The following is an 18,561-nucleotide window of genomic DNA, read 5'->3' as shown; positions in this document are numbered from 1 at the left end:
CCTCCTTTGATGTCACAATATCTTCAGTATATGGACACCCATATTTTTCTTGATAACTTCTAATGAGCGGGAACCAATTATTTCAGAGGCAACCGATTTCACTTTGGCGGCTGTTCCTTACAGGACAAAATTTCATTACAAAAAGTGGTAGCTTCTAACCATTGTTCGTAGTCCTACCTTCTGTGGCCACGCAGAGCTAGACAAATCTTCCTTCAACATAACAATCTCTGAAATACTTGAAGACAGCTATTGTTTTCTCTCCTTCATTTTCTCTTATCCAGGCTAAATACACCTCTTTTGGATTCTCATGTAACATGAACCTGAGATCTTTCATCACCCTAGTTGCTCCTCTGTGGATGCTATTCAGTTTATCAGTATTCTACTGCAGTTATAAGTTAAGTTAGCAATTTGGGTTTGGTGGCAGGAAAACCTTCCCATCCCTTAGAGCTGACTAAAAGTACACATGGCCATCTTGAGAAATGGTGGCTTACTCCACTTAGAGGTCTTCAAACAGAGGTTGAATGGCCACTCAACAGATATATCATAGTGGGGATGCCTTTTCTCTCTGGATTGGATTAGATGGACACAGAAATGTCTTCTATCTCTCAAATCCTGTGATTTTTTTGATTGTATTGGTAGAGGGAAGATGGAATCACAATCTGCTGAGTAACTGAAGTTAATGTCCTCCAATAGCATGGGACCAATGAAAGTAAAAGTTCAAAACAAGCTGGAGATTATTTTAAAGGATGTTTAACTTTGTTGGAGTAATTCTTTGTCAAAAGAAAAGGAGTAAAGAAAGTTATTTCCTTTAAAAGCAGAGTTTAGTATATTTCCATACTGAATAAATATAAATATTTTAATAAGGGCTTATACTGAATATACAGTGTTATATAAGGTATCACCAGGTTAAAGAGTACTTTCTATCCTCAAGGAACTTACAGTTTCAAGCTATAGGAAACCCTACTCCAATTAATGTAATCCCAGCAGGCCTAAGACATTATCACTGAATCAATCATTCAACCAAAGTAAACTAGGTATGAATAAGTTCGTAATCAGTTTCAAAGGATCAAAGAATCTTTGGGTCATTAGGAAGAAGCAGATGATGCCAAGCAGGAAATAGCTGGTGAATGGCTTAAAGAATACATTATATCTTTGGGCCTTTGTAGAACACAGCAAGCCAGTTTGGAATCACGTGTTGAAGCAACAAGTTGGCCAAATAGTGGTTAAGTCCAGTGGCAAAAGACTTGTGAGGCAGAATTACCATTGGTGGGAGAGTATAGAGTTTCTTCCCTATCCTATCGCTCAGGCAACATTTTGAACTTTGGAAAGTTAGAAGATCTGGAGGTCTCGTCTGCACTGGCAGCATTGTCCACCACAGCCAGTAGAGATGCCCCCAGAACAGCAGTGGCTTCAACAGCATTGGGAACTGAGAGGCAAGCCAAACACTAAGAATAAACTAGACACACTATGGAAGTGCATATTTAAGATTCTATAAGGGAACTGACCCTCAGAGCTCAGCAGAGAACTATCCCCTAAGGAGAAATTCATGAGGACACTGAAAAATGAGAAATGGACTTCTAGAAAGCAGGAGCTGTGAGTTTATTCATGTTACATCTACTTCCTAAGTCTGAACCTACTTTCCTTAAGGACATTGAACATATAAAGAGGGAGTATGTTCCAGGCATTTGGGGAAATGTTTCAGTAACAATTGTTCTTACTGTATATGCTTAGTATATACCTCTCCTAAATACAATTTAGCTCTTACTGATAATGGGAAACATGCCAGTTGGGGCTCACAAGCAACAGTGCTTGAAATGCCAGCAACCTATGGGGTTGTCCTTAGAATTATGAGGAAATATTACCCTCTGGGTACACCAAGCATGAGTGCAAGTTCAAAGAGTGGGACCAGAGGAAGTGCTATGGCTAAGGAAACAAGAAAGCTGGCTATCTAATCCACAGGAGAGGAAATAGAGAATCTGCCAACAAATTCATATGTTTAGGGGGGGGAAAGGTGATGTCAAATTAAAATTGTAATTTTCTGACTGATTTGAAACTGGGAACATCCTCTTTGAAAATGTGAGCTCTGAGTTGTGTATTTAAATAGAGAAAACAAGATGTTAGTAATTCACATCTCTATAGAGCTTTAAGTTTTGCAAACCTTGAAAGTTGACAAAATATTTTCCTTTACAACAACTCACGAGAGAGGCAATGACAAGATTACTGCACAGGCTTCCTTCCTGCTCACCACAAGCTTTGACATCTGCAGGAGGTACTTCTTTTTTTTTTTTTTTTTAAAGATTCATTAATTTATTTATTTTTAGTTTTCAACATTCACTTCCACAAAATTTTGAGTTCCAAATTTTTTCCCCATCTCGTCCCTCCCCCAATGTCAAGACAGCATTCATTCTGAATACCCTTTCCCCTAATCTGCCCTCCCTTCTATCTCCCCCTCTTTCTCTTATCTCCCTCCTCTTCTATTTTCCTGTAGGGCAGGATAGATTTCTATACTCCATTGCCTGTATATCTTATTTCCCATTTGCATGTGAAAACAGTTTTTTAATGTTTGTTTTTAAAACTTTGGGTTCCAAATTTTCTCCCTTCCTCCCTCCCCACCCACCCTCATTGAGAAGGCAAGCAACTTGATACAGATTATACTTGTGTAGTCATGCAAAACACTTCCATAGTAGTCATGTTGTGAAAAACTCAGTATATTTCCCTTCATCCTATCCTGCCCCCCATTCATTCTATTCTCTCTTTTGACCTTGTCCCTCCTCAGAAGTGTCTACTTCTGATTACCCCCTCCCCCAATCTTCCCTCCCCTCTTTCATCCCCTCTTTTATCCTCTTCTCCCCTATTTTCCTGTAGGGTAAGATAGCTTTCCATACTCAGTTGAGTGTGTATGTTATTCCCTCCTTAAGCCAAATCTGATGAGAATACAATTCACTCATTCCCTCTCACCTCAGAAGGTACTTATTGATTCCCCAAATGCCTTTGATTTATTTTGTTTATGCTTAAATGTGTGCACCGCTGTCTCTCCTGAATGGAAGTTGTTGAGGGCAAAGACTATTGCATCGTTGTCTTTGAAACCCTAGTGTCTCCTATAGAACTTAGCCCACGGTAGGAATAATACACTTTTACTGATTGACTGACTGATTGATTGATATGGCTGAGTGAGAGAGAAGGAGAAGCCTGAATTCTACAAGTAGGAGATGTCGAAAGAAAGTTCAGATGAGGTTATAGGGGGAGATGATCCCCCAAAGTTTACCTAATAAGGATAGAGTATGAAGCTTAAGATTGGTTGGAAACTTCATTTGGGACAAAGTCAGATGGCTGGCAGTCCAAGAGCAATACATGGGATGGTGGGGGTGCAGTGGGTGGATAAGTGTTGTAGATTTCTCAATAAGGGAATACTGAAAGTTATTTTAGTAGTAGTGAAAAAACATAGAGGCAATGTGGCACAGTCAATAGAGTACTGGCTTGGTTTTAGAAAGACAATGATTTAAATTCTTCCTCTGATGATTAGTGACTGGGTGAACTTGGCCAAGTCCCTTAACCTATATGTGTCCCAGGCAATTCCATGGGGCTTATTTCCTAAATCATAGATAAGTTGCAATCTTCCGCTGGAAGGATCAATTTCCTCAATGGGGATTCCCTGATCACTGTCTATGTGTGTCCATGGGCAAACTACTAAAATAATGTTGAGTCACAGTGAAGCATGAGAAGGCAATTAAAGAAAGTAAATCAAGACCTGGGTAAAATATTCAGACTTTAAGCTAAGAGGAAAGGAAAAATTAGTTGTTGTTCTTCGTTCTCTAAGAGGATCACAATGACATCACTATGCTAGAGTCTAGTTTCAGTGTGTCCAACTGTGGCTGATCAGACCAATACGAGCTTGGAACGTTCTTCCACAGGTCGGGCACAAATACTCCATGTGAACATTTGGAGTGGATTTTCTAAATTTGTGCATCTTGTCTTTCTTTTGATATACTTCAATTCTGCTTTGTTTGTAGAGCACAGCACCTTCTCTGATGTGGGTATGCCACGCTGAGTGGTCTTGTACCAGGGTCTCCCATGTTGCACAATCAATTCCAAAGTTCTTAAGAGAGACTTTGAGAGTGTCCTCATATTGCTTCTTCTGACCACCACGTGAGCCCTTGCCCTTTGTGAGTTCTCCACAGAATAGTCTTTTTGGCAAATGTACATTCTGCATTTGAACAATGTGGCCAGCCTGTCAGAGTTGCTCTCTCTGAAGTAGAGTTTGAATGCTTGGCAGGTTAGTTCAAGAAAGGACCTCAGTGTCTAGAAAGGACAGATTATAGTGATAAGGAAGGAGGCAGTGGGAAGAACATTGGCTTAGGGTCTGAAAACCTGCTCCAACTCTTGCCTCTTATGTTTACTACATGTAAAACCATACAGAAATGGAAGATATTTTGGAAGCCAATCTGCTCATTTTACAGATGAAGAAATTGCTACTGTCCAGGGTACTACAGCTAGAATGAGTCTGAGGCAGGATTTGAAATCAGGTCTTTCTCAATTATAGTCTAGTGCCCTAACTGGGCAGGGGATTTAAATTCCCTAAGCCTCAGTTTCCTCATCTGTAAACTGATGGAAACTGTACTATGGTGACCTCTGAGATTCCTTCCAATTCTTGATTTATAACCTTCACCTGGCTCTAAGAAAAAAAGTGAGACATTGCATCTTTTTGGTCTGATGCTGCTCCTGACGATCGAAAATCCAAAAATCTGATGTGATTTGCAATGTTGACATTATGAAATCTTAGTAAAAATGCTTATGGACTAATTTCTATCCCATTTTTATTACAGACATTAGAAGGAAATTAGACTTCAATATTCAATTTTTCCACATTAAATATCTCTGTAGGACACTGAACAAAGATAAGAAAAAGATAGAAACTCATTTACAAGTCCACCATCTATTCCAGGTTTTTTGTTACCAACACATCAATTGCTTCACTTAAAAAAATAAATTCCTCCATTAGGAGGTGAGTGGGAGGTGGCACATGTGTATAAATTATAGCACTCATAGGCATATTCTTCAATACTATTAGAGGTTTGTAACTATACATTGAAGGGGTGAGGAACATTGGAGATTTTATTATTGTTGTTATTACTGTGATGCTGCTGCTGAAGATGATGATAATGAAGGAGATGATGATGACAATGATGACGATGATGATGATGATGATGATGATGATGATGATGATGATGATGACAATGATGACGATGACGATGATGATGATGATGATGATGATTAAGCACAATGGAAAAAGCATAGAATTTCAGGTCAAATAACCTGAACCAAAGCCATAGCATGCTATTTACTATGTTCGTGACCTTGGGTAAATCACTTAATCTCTGAGCCTCATATTCCTGATCTGCAAAATTAGAGGGTTGGATTAGTTGACTTTCAAATTCCCTCTTATCACCAAATCTATGACTTAAGTCAGAAGCTTCGGGAACATACTAGAAAGATGGATAAAGCATTTATTAGGCACCAAGTCCGCTTTTCTCAGTCATTTTGACATAGCAGTCTTCTTGTTTTAAAAGATTTTATCCATGTCCAGTCATATGATTTTTAAAATTTAGCATATTTAAAAATGTTTTTTATTACTTATTAAGAGTTTGAAATACTGAAAGATTAAAATTGAATTCTCATTGATTGTTCGCATTTATGGGTTTCCTAGAAAAGAACGCAAAGAGAGATATATTTAAAATTGAGTCAAAATATGATAACTGAGAGTTACATAGTGTTTGAAGTTTGCCAAAATTTTATGTCCATTATTTTATTTGAACTTCATGATGCACTCTATGTGTTGGGCACTATAATTATGCCCATTTTACAAATGAAGAAACTGAGGCTTATAAAAGTTTCCACTAAATGTCGGGGATAGGATTTGAAATTATATTTTCCTGACTACAGGACTATATATGATGATACTGATAATCACATTTAAATCCATTAAATACTCTCTAATCTATCTTGATCATGGAGTAGCTTTTCCCAGTCCTTCCTACTGCTAGTAACTTCCCCTTCCACCTAGATAGTTCAGTACATAGAACAGGGCCTGAAGTCAGGAAAACCTGAGTTCAAATCCTGCCTCAGATACTTCTAATTGTGTGACCTGGGCAAATAACTTACTTCTATCTTCCTTAGTTTCTCCAGCTATGAAATGGGGATAATAACGCAATCTACCTGACAGAGTTGTTGTAAGAATCAAATGAAATAATATTTGTAAAGCACTCAGCATAGTACCTGGCATAGAGAAGGTACTGTACAAATGCCAGCTATTGGTAATATTATTGAGGAAGCGAGGTGGCACTATAGTGCATAGAACACTGGGCCTGAAGGCAGGAAGACTCATTTTCTGAGTTCAAATCTGATTTCAGACAATTACAAGCTGTGTGACTCTGGGCAAGTCACTTAACCCTGTTTGCCTCAGTTTCCTTATCTGTAAAATGAGCTGGAGAAGGAAATGGCAAACCACTCCAGTATCTTTACTAAAAAAAACCCTAACAAACAAACAACAGCAAAAAAAAAAAATTCCAACAAAGAAGAAAACAAAACAAAACCCAGATGGGGACATGAAGAGTCAGAAATAGCTGAACAGCAACACATTAATATTATGGGTATTATTATTACATACTCTGTGCATCTATATACACCTATATGTAAATATGTATGTATGTGAATATATATGTACATATATATTTATATAGTACATACTTAGGTCTTTATTTATCTTATCTCGACCATCAGAAAGTAAGCTCCTTGAGGAAAAGGGACTGTTTTATTTTTCCTTTCTTTTTAACCCTAGCTTTTGGTAATGTACCTGGAACACAGTAAGCATTCGATTAAAGCTTATTAACTCACTTCCCGAACAAGTGAGGTAGGTGTTCTAGTTAATCACATATTCTGATTAGTCATTTTCAAATACTTAGAAAACAATTAAATAAACTAAAACTGTACTGAACCAAATGTTGTCCTTTCTGGAGGAGTCAGGAGGTACAACTTCTAGATATAATGGTGGTGTAATCTGGCTATCACTGTCCCCTCTTCCGTATTTGAAAAGATCCATGATTCCTTTGATTGGGGCATTACTTTCCCTGATTGGGAGATCATCCTCGCAATTGATCAACCAATCAATAAGCATACTTTAGCAAATATGTCCTTTGGTCACCCTTTTGTTAGTGAACATCTCCTGTCCTCACCCAGGCTGGTCCTCAGAAAGGGATCTGAACCTGAAGCCTTTCCTGCTGCGTCAGATCTTCTAGCGCATGTGTTCCCAGCACATAACTTTCACGAGTCCCAGGTTGCCACCTTGCCACAATGAGCCATAGGAGTAGAAGGGAAGTAGAAGTACAACCATCACCACGACCAATCCATTTTAGCAATATTTCTATAGTTCATGCTATATAGAGAGTGTTGTGCTAGGCAGCAGACAAGATAAAAAAACCAAAAACTAAAAACCAAAAAAAACCCCAAACCAAAAGAAACCAAAACAAAAAAAAACATGAGGCAAGTCAAGGTCCTTCCCCTCATGAGGTTTATAATTCCATGTCATGATTAACCTTGGTTAAGATATTTGAATTCTGTTGCTCTTAGTTTCCTCATTCATGGAATAAGAGGTCTAGATGAGTTGACTTTGAACACCCCAGAATCACAGGATTTCAAAGTTGGGGGTGACCATGGTGAGCATCTAGTCTAAAGCAGTTGAATGATAATTTTCTCTGTAACATCCCCAACAAAGCTTCTATCATCTCTTTTTCAAGGACCTGTGGTAAGAGGCAACCTCATGGGTAACAAAGCAGCTTTTCCCCCTTCTGACTACAACAAGGAAAACTTTTAGCTTTGAAAGCTGACCAGTCCAGTAATTTCCATTGTGCTGTCCAAGTAAAGGCATTCGGTTTCATGGAAAACTCTAGAAAATAGAAGCTAGGGGAATTAGAGCACTCTCAATGCATCTATCCCTGATTGCTTAAAATTGTAAATACAGCCCCAAATAGGGAAAGTGAGAATCCTTGAACACTTTCCAGTCCTACCTCACCATCTCAAACCACTTTTTCTTCCATCAGGTTTAAAACAATTTATGAAACCGACTGGCTTGAAGCATTTTCCTTCCTGTCAGCCATCATACCAATGATGTAATACAATAATCCATCATCAAAGCAATAGAGTCCTGATGATTCATTACTGCAGTATATCACCCAGATGTCATAGACCTCTGTACTACTGGATGGCGGTGATACATCAAGGGGTGTAGGACTGGGGGCCATGGCAAACCTGCAAACAGACCTGGGGGGAGTAGGCTGGTAAATTTCAATCTAAGATGTCTGCCCCAAACTTGGAAAGCTTAGGATTTGAGAAGCACTGAATACTATGGATAACTTTAAGGTGTTAACAGCAAACAGAGCTGCTAATCTCTGTCTCATCACGCCTCTAAGGGAAGGGCTTTTTGAAAAAAGGAAGAAAATTAATCCTGACTGGGAGTTCAAAATGGCCTCTCATTCAGGGGCTTCCATGGGAATCTACTTTGTATATAAGTCAGCCATTACAGCTTTATGTGAATTGCATATGTATGGTTGATGCTGATCTCAGTAGGTAAATCCCTAACTCCAAAACACTTCAATATTTATACATTCAAGTAAGAGAAAGGTTTTTAAAAATGTTTTATAAAATGTTTTATAAAATTTTAGATGGAATGGTATTTCTATAAACAAATTTATGAAAAACAGTGGGATATGATCTAGGTTAGGCCTCAGAAAGGCTAGTTCTTGGGGAGTCTATATATTGTAGTGGAGGGAAAGCTGGGTTTGGAGTCCAGGGACAAATCCTTGCTGTTCCACCTACTGTCCAAATCACCTTCGGCCACTTTCACTTCTCAAAATGAAGGGATTTCACCAGGTGACTTGTAAGGACTCCTATAGCGAAGTAGCACCTGAAATAGACTGCTGGACCTAGAATCTGGAGCACTGGGGTTTGAAGAGGCAGCCACTTGGCAGAGTGGGTAAAATTCAGGACATGGAGGCAGGAAGCACTAAGTTCAAATCCTGATATAGAAACTTACTAGCTATTTAATCCTGTCTTAACCTCTATGTGCCTCAGTTTTCTCATATATAAAACAAAGATAATAATAGTAACAATTTCCCAGGATTGCTATGAAAATAAAATGACATGCCATTTATAAAGAAATTTGTAAACCATCAAGTACTTTATAAATGCTAGTTATTATTATTACCATTAATTACATACAATGTGATTATGCATTTTATATAATAATCATTAATAATAATAATAATAATGATGAAAAAAATCCTGTCTCAGACTCCAGATATGTGATCCTGGATTTGTAGCTTAAGACTATTCAGCAGGGCAGCTAGGTGGCACAGTGGATAGAGCACTGGCCCTGGATTCAGGAGGACCTGAGTTCAAATCCAGCCTAGACACATAACACTTACTAGCTGTGTGACCCTGGGCTAAGTCACTTAACTCCATTGCCTGACCAAATTAATAAAGAAAACCCAAGACTATTCAGCTTTAGTTTCTTCATTTATAAATTAGATATTATATTAGCACCTGCCTCACAGGTTATTGTGAAGAAAAATGAGATTATGACTGTAAAATGTTTTACAAATCTTCCGACATTACGTAGATGCTAGCTATTATTGTTGTTATGAAATCGATGAGACGACGAATGAGGTAGCAGAAGGAAAGGATCAGATACAAGGTTAGAGCCAGAGGATACAAGGTGAGACAAGGAAGAGGGACAAGGTGAGCACTGCCATAGATATTTCACTAATACCTATTAAGAAGCTGGTAAAATATACTGTGATGGGAAGCCTATTTTATTTTAAAGACTCTTTTTGGTAGAAGCCATTCCAATAAGTGATTTATCCATCCATTGTAGAAAACACCAAGATACTATTATCAGGTGGTAGGGGAAATAGAAATATAATAAAGACACAGTCCCTTTGCCCATGAAGCATCAATCTAGGGAGGATAACATAGCACAAGTACACACACACACACACACACACATTATTATACAATGATAAAATAACTACAGCACAAGTTAAAAGAGGAGAAAAAATGTAGGAGAGGTTCCATGTGCTAGATGGGGTAGAAGAAGGAAAGATCATTGCTAAAGGAAGGAGATCATGAAGGAAAACTTCATTGAAAAACCGGGACCTGGGTTTGGGAAACAGAGGAGATTTCAAAAGGCTGAGATGAGAAGAAGGGGGGACATTCTAGGCATGGAGAGGACAGTGTAAACAAAGGCAGAGACATGGAAAAACATTGGATGCATTCAGGGGGGCAGCAAATCATCCAGGTAAGGTAGACTGTAGTGCATGTGGTAGAGAATAGAAAAAGATAAGGCTGGAAAGTGAAGAAATTACCAGATCATGGAGTGCCTTGGATGGCAGACCAAAGTTTTCACCTTTTTTCCGTAGAAAGTAAGGAGCCATCAAAGGGAGAGTCAAAACTAATACTGGGATAATTCTGGGATTTTTCGTCATCATGAAAACTGCAAAGTAACTAACCCATATATGGTACTTTATAATTTGCAAAGATCATTTAAGCCCCACAACAACCAATGGAGATAGATTCTATAAAGCCTCATCATTCTCATTTTAATGATGATGAAACCAGGGCATGGAGATGGCAAATTAACTTTTCCAGAGTCAAAGGATCATGGTAGCATCAGAGCTTTAAAGCTGAAAGAGATCTCAGGGTCCTCTAGTCCACTGGAATCAAATTCAAGTAGAAAAGGTTCCATGAGCTCTGCATACTGACTTAGAAAACCACAAATTCACATTATCTGTGTTGTTTTGTATTTTTATTTATTTTGTTAAACATTTTCCAAATACATTTGGTTTGGGCATTGGGAATTTTGCAGACTGCTTGTAGTAGCCCATGGGGGCTTGTGAGTTTGATACCTCTGATCTGACTCTTTTATTTTAGACAAGCCCATAGAGGGAAAATTAATTATTAGAGACAAGATAATAATATGGGTCATCTGACTCAAAAACCCAGCTCCTTTTCCAATGTACTGTGCTACCTTACTACTAGTAAATATAAGAAGAAGGATTTGAAAGCAAAAATCCCTGATTCGAAGTTCAGAACATTATGTCTCATCATCTGAATATGTGTTTTCAAAATAGCCTGAGAGACAGTGAAAGATGCCACCAAAGATTAATATGGAATTTAGAAGGTGACTGCAGATTTAGGACCAAATATATATATATATATATATACACATACATATATATATACACATACATATATATATACACATACATATATATATATACACATACATATATATATAATATTAATAAACATTATAGTATATGCTCTAATATATATTATATTATAATATCTATCTACCACCTCTCTTTACATGTATTATAAACCTAGCTTTGGACATGTTAATTTTGAGGTCTTCCGGGGGTATCCATGCAGATAGGATTAGCAAGCAGTTGGACATGTGAGTGTGGCACTCTGGAAATGCCCTATGGTTAGAGATTTGTGAGTCATCCACATGTAGGGGAAATCCAGAGTGCATGTGTTTGCCAAGGGAGAGAAGGGAGGTTTAAGGAGACAACTTTTGAATACACTTACCTTAAGGAGTCAGTGAGAGAACCTTTGGTTAACACTCCTTGTTAAATAGTTCAGTATAGGGGTGGGAGATCTTTAGCCACATGTGGCTTTATAGGCCCTTGGGTGTGGCCTTTTGACTGAGTCCAAGTTTTACAGAATACATTCTTTTATTAAAGGGATTTTTTTTCTGTGAAGTTTGGATTCGGTCAAAGGACCGCACTTGAGGACCTCAAGGCCTTAGGTTACCCACCCATAGTTTAGGACAATCCAATGTGGATAATAATACTTGTTTTAGGATCAATCAATAAATGTTTATCAACTAACTACCATATCATGCTGTGGATTTTTTTTTTTTAAAGGCAAAAGACAGCTCCTGCCTTTGAAGATCTCACAACCTAATGGGTATAGAGACTAAAGTAAAGAAATATTCTCTGAAAGTTACATGTCAACTTGGACAATCCATGCTTATGAAGAGAATTCAGAACGGGTGACAGTAAATCAAAAACTCTCTTATGGGAAGAAAAATCCTTTCCTTCCCTCCCCTGAAAAAAAATCACATTTTCTCTTATAGAATGTCTTCACTTTCAAGAGGTGTCACTAGAAATATGGCAAAAAATAACTCAATCTGTATACATACTTCTCATTTGTTTTTGATGTCAAGATCCAGGAATTTCATGGTGAATGTTAGGTGGTAGAGTGAAATAGAATTTCATAGGTAAACTGACTGCATCTAGCCTTTGACAAGCAGCCTACAAGGGACAGCGTGATTCTAGCCATAGTATTGCATTACAAAGAATGGAATCTCAGAGGAGGTCTGCCATGACATTGCAGCAAAAATCTACCTAAGAAAAATTAGAACAGATGAAAAATTGTGAATAGTAGTTAATTGGATAATTATATCTAGATGTCCCTATCTTTATCTATTTTTCTATTGAGAGATAGAGAGAGAGAGATATGGAGAGACATAGAGACAGAGAGGAAAAAAAAAAGTGTCCTGAAAAGAATATTGTACTTGGAATAAGAAGCCAAAGGTTTGGATCCCATCTCTGCTACTACCTCTCCTTATCTATGTGATGATAAATAAATCCCATTCTTTTTTAATTAAAAAAAAAAGATAATCAAAGAGATGCCAGACTAAGGAAGGAGATAGGCTGGACTGGTCCTTGAACTGTGTCCCTTGAAAGGGGTATGTCTCACTTTGGTCTTTACATCCCCAGCACTTACCACCTTGTCTTCCACACAGTATAAACTTGACATACTCTTATTAAACCAAATCTAATTGAATCTGTGTTCATGTTATAACCCTTACTCCAAGGGAATATAAGCTTCTTGAGGGCAGGCTCCATTTCCTGCTTTGCCTATGTATCTCCAACACCTACCACAGTGAGTGGTATATAGTACACATTTAATAAATGTTTGATGGATTAAATTGAAATGAATTGAATTGATTCTGTTAATAATTTATATCCAACCAAAATAATTTAAGTTCCTTCAGGTCAAAGGTTGCTTTTCTCCCTCTTTTATTAAAAAATAAAATTTTATTGATATCTTTTGTTTTTTGCATCATTTACCTTTCTCTCTATGCCCCTCACTCTCTGTGATACTGCCTGAGGACAGAGGGTTGGCTTAAACAGTATCCCTACATTCACTCCCCAGACAACAAGGTGTTAAATGAATAGAGGGCTTTGATTTCACTTATCCATCAGAGTGGAAATGAACTAATGAAAAGAACATTATTCAGCTTTTTAAAAAAAATGGCCTTGTCTTCTATCCCTTGTGGGGGTCAGAGTAAGAGATGGGCCCCAAACTATTGTGCTGACATCCACACAAGTTTAATGTTCAATCTTCTTCACAACCTATGTATCCTACTGCATAAAATAGTCTGTCTGGTTACAGTTGGTAACCTGCCAGTTTATGCCTTCATCAGAAAGTGCTCCGCTGACTGTATTATAAGGATACTACAAACACAGACAGAAGATTCAAGGAAATATTTTTCAAGTATTCAGACACTCATGTATGTGTATATTTATGCATGCATATATGTATATATTTGTTTACCTCTCCTGTTTGTAAGGTAGATAAAAGGCAATTCAATAGAGTTCTGATTTAAGGGAATATTGCAAAGCTCATCTCCTCTACCCTACCTTTTTCTTCTTCTTCTTCATCATCATCAACACCACCATTATTGTTAAATTAAGGCAGTTCTTACTATCTTTATATTTCAGTTCACTTAGATACTGAAATCTTGCACTTTTGTGCAATTTGGGTGCATGTGTAGGGGAAAAAAGGTGTTCAATTTATGTTGTCTAGTATTGCTTCTCAGCAATAGTAGCGAGAGAGACATTTCCTGTCAGCCTGAAAATGAGAATTAAATGGGCAAATGCCCATTACTCCCATGGCAACTATGTTATTTGATATATCATTGGAACTAAAAAAATCTCCCCAAGCCTCTGCAATATTGTCTTATGAAATTTTGCTAACTCGCAGTTGCCCATGGATGCCTCATTGTCCCTTGACAAATGATCTGTGGTGTGTCTTCAAAATCATCTCTTGCAGCTTAAAAGTTCCATCCCATCAAATACTCCACCTCAAAGGCTAATGTCTAGTCTACAAATTTCAAATATCGTAGCCTAATAAAAAATTAAAGAGTGAGCTTGAGACCCTCTCCTGGGATCAGCTGTCAAGCTTCTGTTGAAGGAAAGAAGGATAGAGAGTCTCCACACTGAGTGTGAATGACTTTGTCTTTGAGAAAAGACAGAGTAGGGGCAGATTGTTTGGTGTTTTTTTTTTCTTCTTTTTTTTTAAACATGGAGAAAAATCCAAGTTATGCTATTTGATGTTAAAACGATGGGCTTTTGATCTCCCAATAACTGCAGGAAGAAAAGATATCCAAATCTTTCAGATGTGTTTATAAGGGAAAAATGAAATTAGCTTTTGGGAATTTCAAATCTCTTACTTTTGTATTTATTTCTGGGAAGAAACTGTTTAATAGCTCTCACTTTAACATTTCTATGCTAAGTCTGGTTCATCTAGTTCCCAGCCATATTCCATTAAGTCACAGTTGCCCCGGAGAAAAAGTGGGTTCATTTTAGTTCAGCAGCATTCCGCATTGTGCTTTTCCCTCTACACATTTCATCAGTGATCTTTCATTTACACTTTGTGGCTCAGGCAATTCTTTGTTGTAATGTCCCTTGAGAAAAGCAGAATTCGGGGTTGGGAGGAATCACTGTAGTCTGAACCAAGCCTCTGACTTCATGCTACTTCCATAACAAGCCAACTGGGGACCTAATTGGAGAGGCAGCTACCAGCCTCAGCAGAAATCCAATCTCATTTTTCCATTAAAAAAGCACTGTACAATTGACCAATTAACAAGCCTTTGTCAAGCAGTTAAAGAAATAATGAAAACAGAGTCGATCCCTGCCTTTGAAGAGTTTATATTTTTACAAGGTCATATAAAATGACTTCCTGAAAAAGAGCATGTATGGATTGATCAAAATAAGAGAAACCCATTCATCATTTTCTCCTTGAAAAAGGTCGTCATTTTTATTTGCGATAATACACTTTCACATTACCTACATTACAAGTGCTCTAATGGGAGGCTTCCTATTTTTAAGGAAAATAGGGAACGTTTTTTCTTTGTTTCTTTTAGACACTCTTACTGTCCAGTAAAATAGGTAGTGTGTGATGGAAGATAGAAAGCAGTATTTGATTTGGAATATGGAGGGCCTGGGTTCAAATAGTACCATGGATTTTTCCTAGCTAAGTGTTGTGGGCAAGCTACTTAATCTCATTCATCTTCTGTTTCCTCATTTGAAAAAAAATATAAGTGGAATTGGACTGGGTGGATTCTTAAGTCCTTTGTGGGCAGCTATGCGGTACAGCGGTTAGAGTACTGGGCTTAGAATCAGGAAGACTTCCTGAGTTCAAATACCACCTTAGATACTTACTAGCTGTGTGACCCTGGGAAAGTCACTTAACTCTGTTTGCCTCAGTTTCCTCATCAGTAAAATGAGAAGGAAATGGCAAATCACTCCAGTATCTTTGCCAAGAAAACCCCAAATGGAATCACAAAAAATCAGATACGAGTGACCAACAACAAAAAAGTCCTTTCTGGCTCTAAATCCATTATCTAAAACTTGAAATCGAATGGCACCTCTACTTCATATACTGGATTTGTAAATGTTGCATAGTCACTAAACCTCTTGACCCAATACTTCCTAAGGTATAGATCAGTTATCACTCCATATTGATGGAAGGGGTAGTCATACTGGGAGTTCCCAATACCAATGCAATCATATATTCAGGCATTCAAATATAGGTATGTGAATATTTGTATATGTATTATCACACACACATACATGCAATTACAACCTTATTCAACAAAAGAGAGGGTACTATGTTGATAATTCATTCTAGAGAACACGAAGCCAACCATTCTGATTTAGGCATCATTTAAAACACACACACACACACACACACACACACACACACACACACACACACTACACTTCCTTTCACATATACAAAATAAATTTAATCAAACAACCTGTTATTTAAAGAAAATTAAACAACTTATTTAGATAAAATTTTGTTTTTAAAGTGATTGGAATAGTTTGAGTTGAATCTTTTTTTTCCTCCCTGGGTGTGGTTACATATTTTGTTGAGCATGCATACTTCGTATCAAGAAGTTTTCTGGAACATTGGAAACATGACCAGATCTAGATTTGGGAGACTGGAGTTTAAAAAAAAAACTGGCTCTGAAACTTCCTTGTGTTTTGATCCTGGGAAAGTCATTTAAATTTCCTGTGCCTCAGTTTGCTACTCTGTAAATGGTTATTGATAATAATTATATGACTTATTTATCACGTAATATGAATGTCAAAAGTACCTTGGAAAGCTAAAGTCCTAGAAACTATTATTACTTTGCTGGAAAGTACTTTAGAAATGCTCTTAGAAATAAAAAAATAATAAATTTGAATTCAAAATGAAGTTTGAATTAAATTTTCCAAAAAATAAAACAACAACCCGCTGTGAAGGCTAAATATACAATTCATTACTGAAAATCACATTACCTCCTAGTGAGCTTTTATACTGTGATAAAATACCAACTTTAACTGAATTTAACTTTAATAGACTCATAAAATAAACATTCCAAGGAATTTTATATTATCTTTCTGCCATTACACAATCTGGAAAAAAAAAAGAATCCTTACAAAAATGAATGCGATTTTTCCAATGCCAGTTTTAATTTCGGGGGTCCTAAGAGGGTCACAGGGCTATCTAACTGGAAAGGATATTGAAAAGAGGCTAATTCACCCCTTCCATTTGGTGCATCAGTTAACTCTAGCCCTGGTGAAGGTAAGAAAGAAAGCAAAGGGGAAGCTGGGGCCAGCAGAAGACGTGCACTACTTTCAACACCAATGTATCTGTTGACAGTTTTCAAAGACCTACAAAACCTGTAATTCATTTGAAAACAATTTTCATATATATATGTGTGTATTCATATATGTATATTTATGCATAAACCTCACCAGGGGAAAATTTGCATTAAAAACAGGGAAATTTCGAGGTTAAAATCGGTATAGAAATACATGTTAACTTGCTTACTTTTAATGTCTTCAGCCCAGCTTTTTTGATCTTATGAAGTTATAATTATTTTACTTGGATGTATATGGTATCATGGTATGTTATAGAGAAGGTCAGGCTTCAAATCAGGAAGATTTGAGATCAACACCTGCCTCAGTCATAAAGTAGCTATGTTACTGTAATTTACTTAGATAGAATAAAAGCTCTAGTATAACTTATATTCCTTGAGAGCAGAGACAATTTCATTTCTGTCTATGTATACCTAGAGCCTAGCACCATGTCTGGGACATAGCTTAAGAAATGCAGGTAGACTGATCGCCTTAATTTCTTATTGGATCAGGCAACTAGGAGTATATATATATATATATATATATATATATATATATATATATATATATATATATATATATATATATATATATATATATATATATATATATATATATATATATATATATATGTATATTCCAGCTATTTTTGATTGGCATTGGTGGAGGCAGTTTCCAAAACAAGTAGTTCACACTTTGAAAAATTATAGGTCCTCTATCTCTCTCTATATATGTCTTTCCATCTGTCTATATATATATCTCTCTATATGTCTATCATATAAGTATGAGACAGAAGAAAATTTAGAAGCCATGTCAGTGTTCAGTAATGTTCAATTCAAATCAAATGATCCTATTTGGGGTTTTCTTGCCAAAGATACTAGAATGATTTGTCATTTCCTTTTCTAACTCATTTTACAGATGAAGAAACTGAGGCAAACAGGGTTAAGTGACTTGCCCAGAATTATACAGCTAGTAAGTGTCTGAGGCTGGATTTGAACTCAAGAAGATTACTCTTCTTTTGAATCCGGGTCTGGTACTCTATCCACTGAGTCACTTAGCTGCTGCTTAGAAGCCAAATAATCAACCCTATAGTTTTCTAGATGAGGAAACTGAGGTCAAGAGAAGCCAAATAGCTTGCCTGTAATCAGTAGTAGAGTACAGCTTCAAATCTAGACCCTCTGACTCCAAATCCATTCGTCTTTCTACTATATAATACTGCCTATCTATGTTTCTATGTACCTATTTGTCTTTCTATCTGTCTCTATTTCTGTCCATCCATCCATTATTTACTTATCTACCTATTTGTCATCTATTCATCCATCCATAATCTGTTCATCTATTATCTACCTATTTACCTACTATCTAATTATCAATTCATCCATGAATAATAGATCTATTATCTACCAATCTACCTATCATTTATCTGTCCATTCATCTATCATCTATCTATTCATCTATTATAGAAACACAGATTTAGAAATAGAAGACATTTTAGAAGTCATCTAGTTCAATCTTGTCATTTTATAGA

General features: G+C 36.9%; 1 protein-coding gene across 1 annotated transcript in view; it reads right to left on the bottom strand.

Moving 5' to 3' along the window:
* Positions 1-18,561, bottom strand: part of NLGN1 (neuroligin 1) — a 780,182-nt gene that overhangs the window by 111,389 nt on the left and 650,232 nt on the right.

Source organism: Phascolarctos cinereus, unplaced genomic scaffold, assembly GCF_003287225.1.
Source record: "Phascolarctos cinereus isolate Bilbo 61053 unplaced genomic scaffold, phaCin_HiC Scaffold_7;HRSCAF=346, whole genome shotgun sequence".
In the NCBI taxonomy this organism is placed as follows: Eukaryota; Metazoa; Chordata; class Mammalia; order Diprotodontia; family Phascolarctidae; genus Phascolarctos; species Phascolarctos cinereus.
The sequence above is the reverse complement of the archived record's forward strand: the minus strand, read 5'-3'. Positions and strand labels throughout refer to the sequence as shown.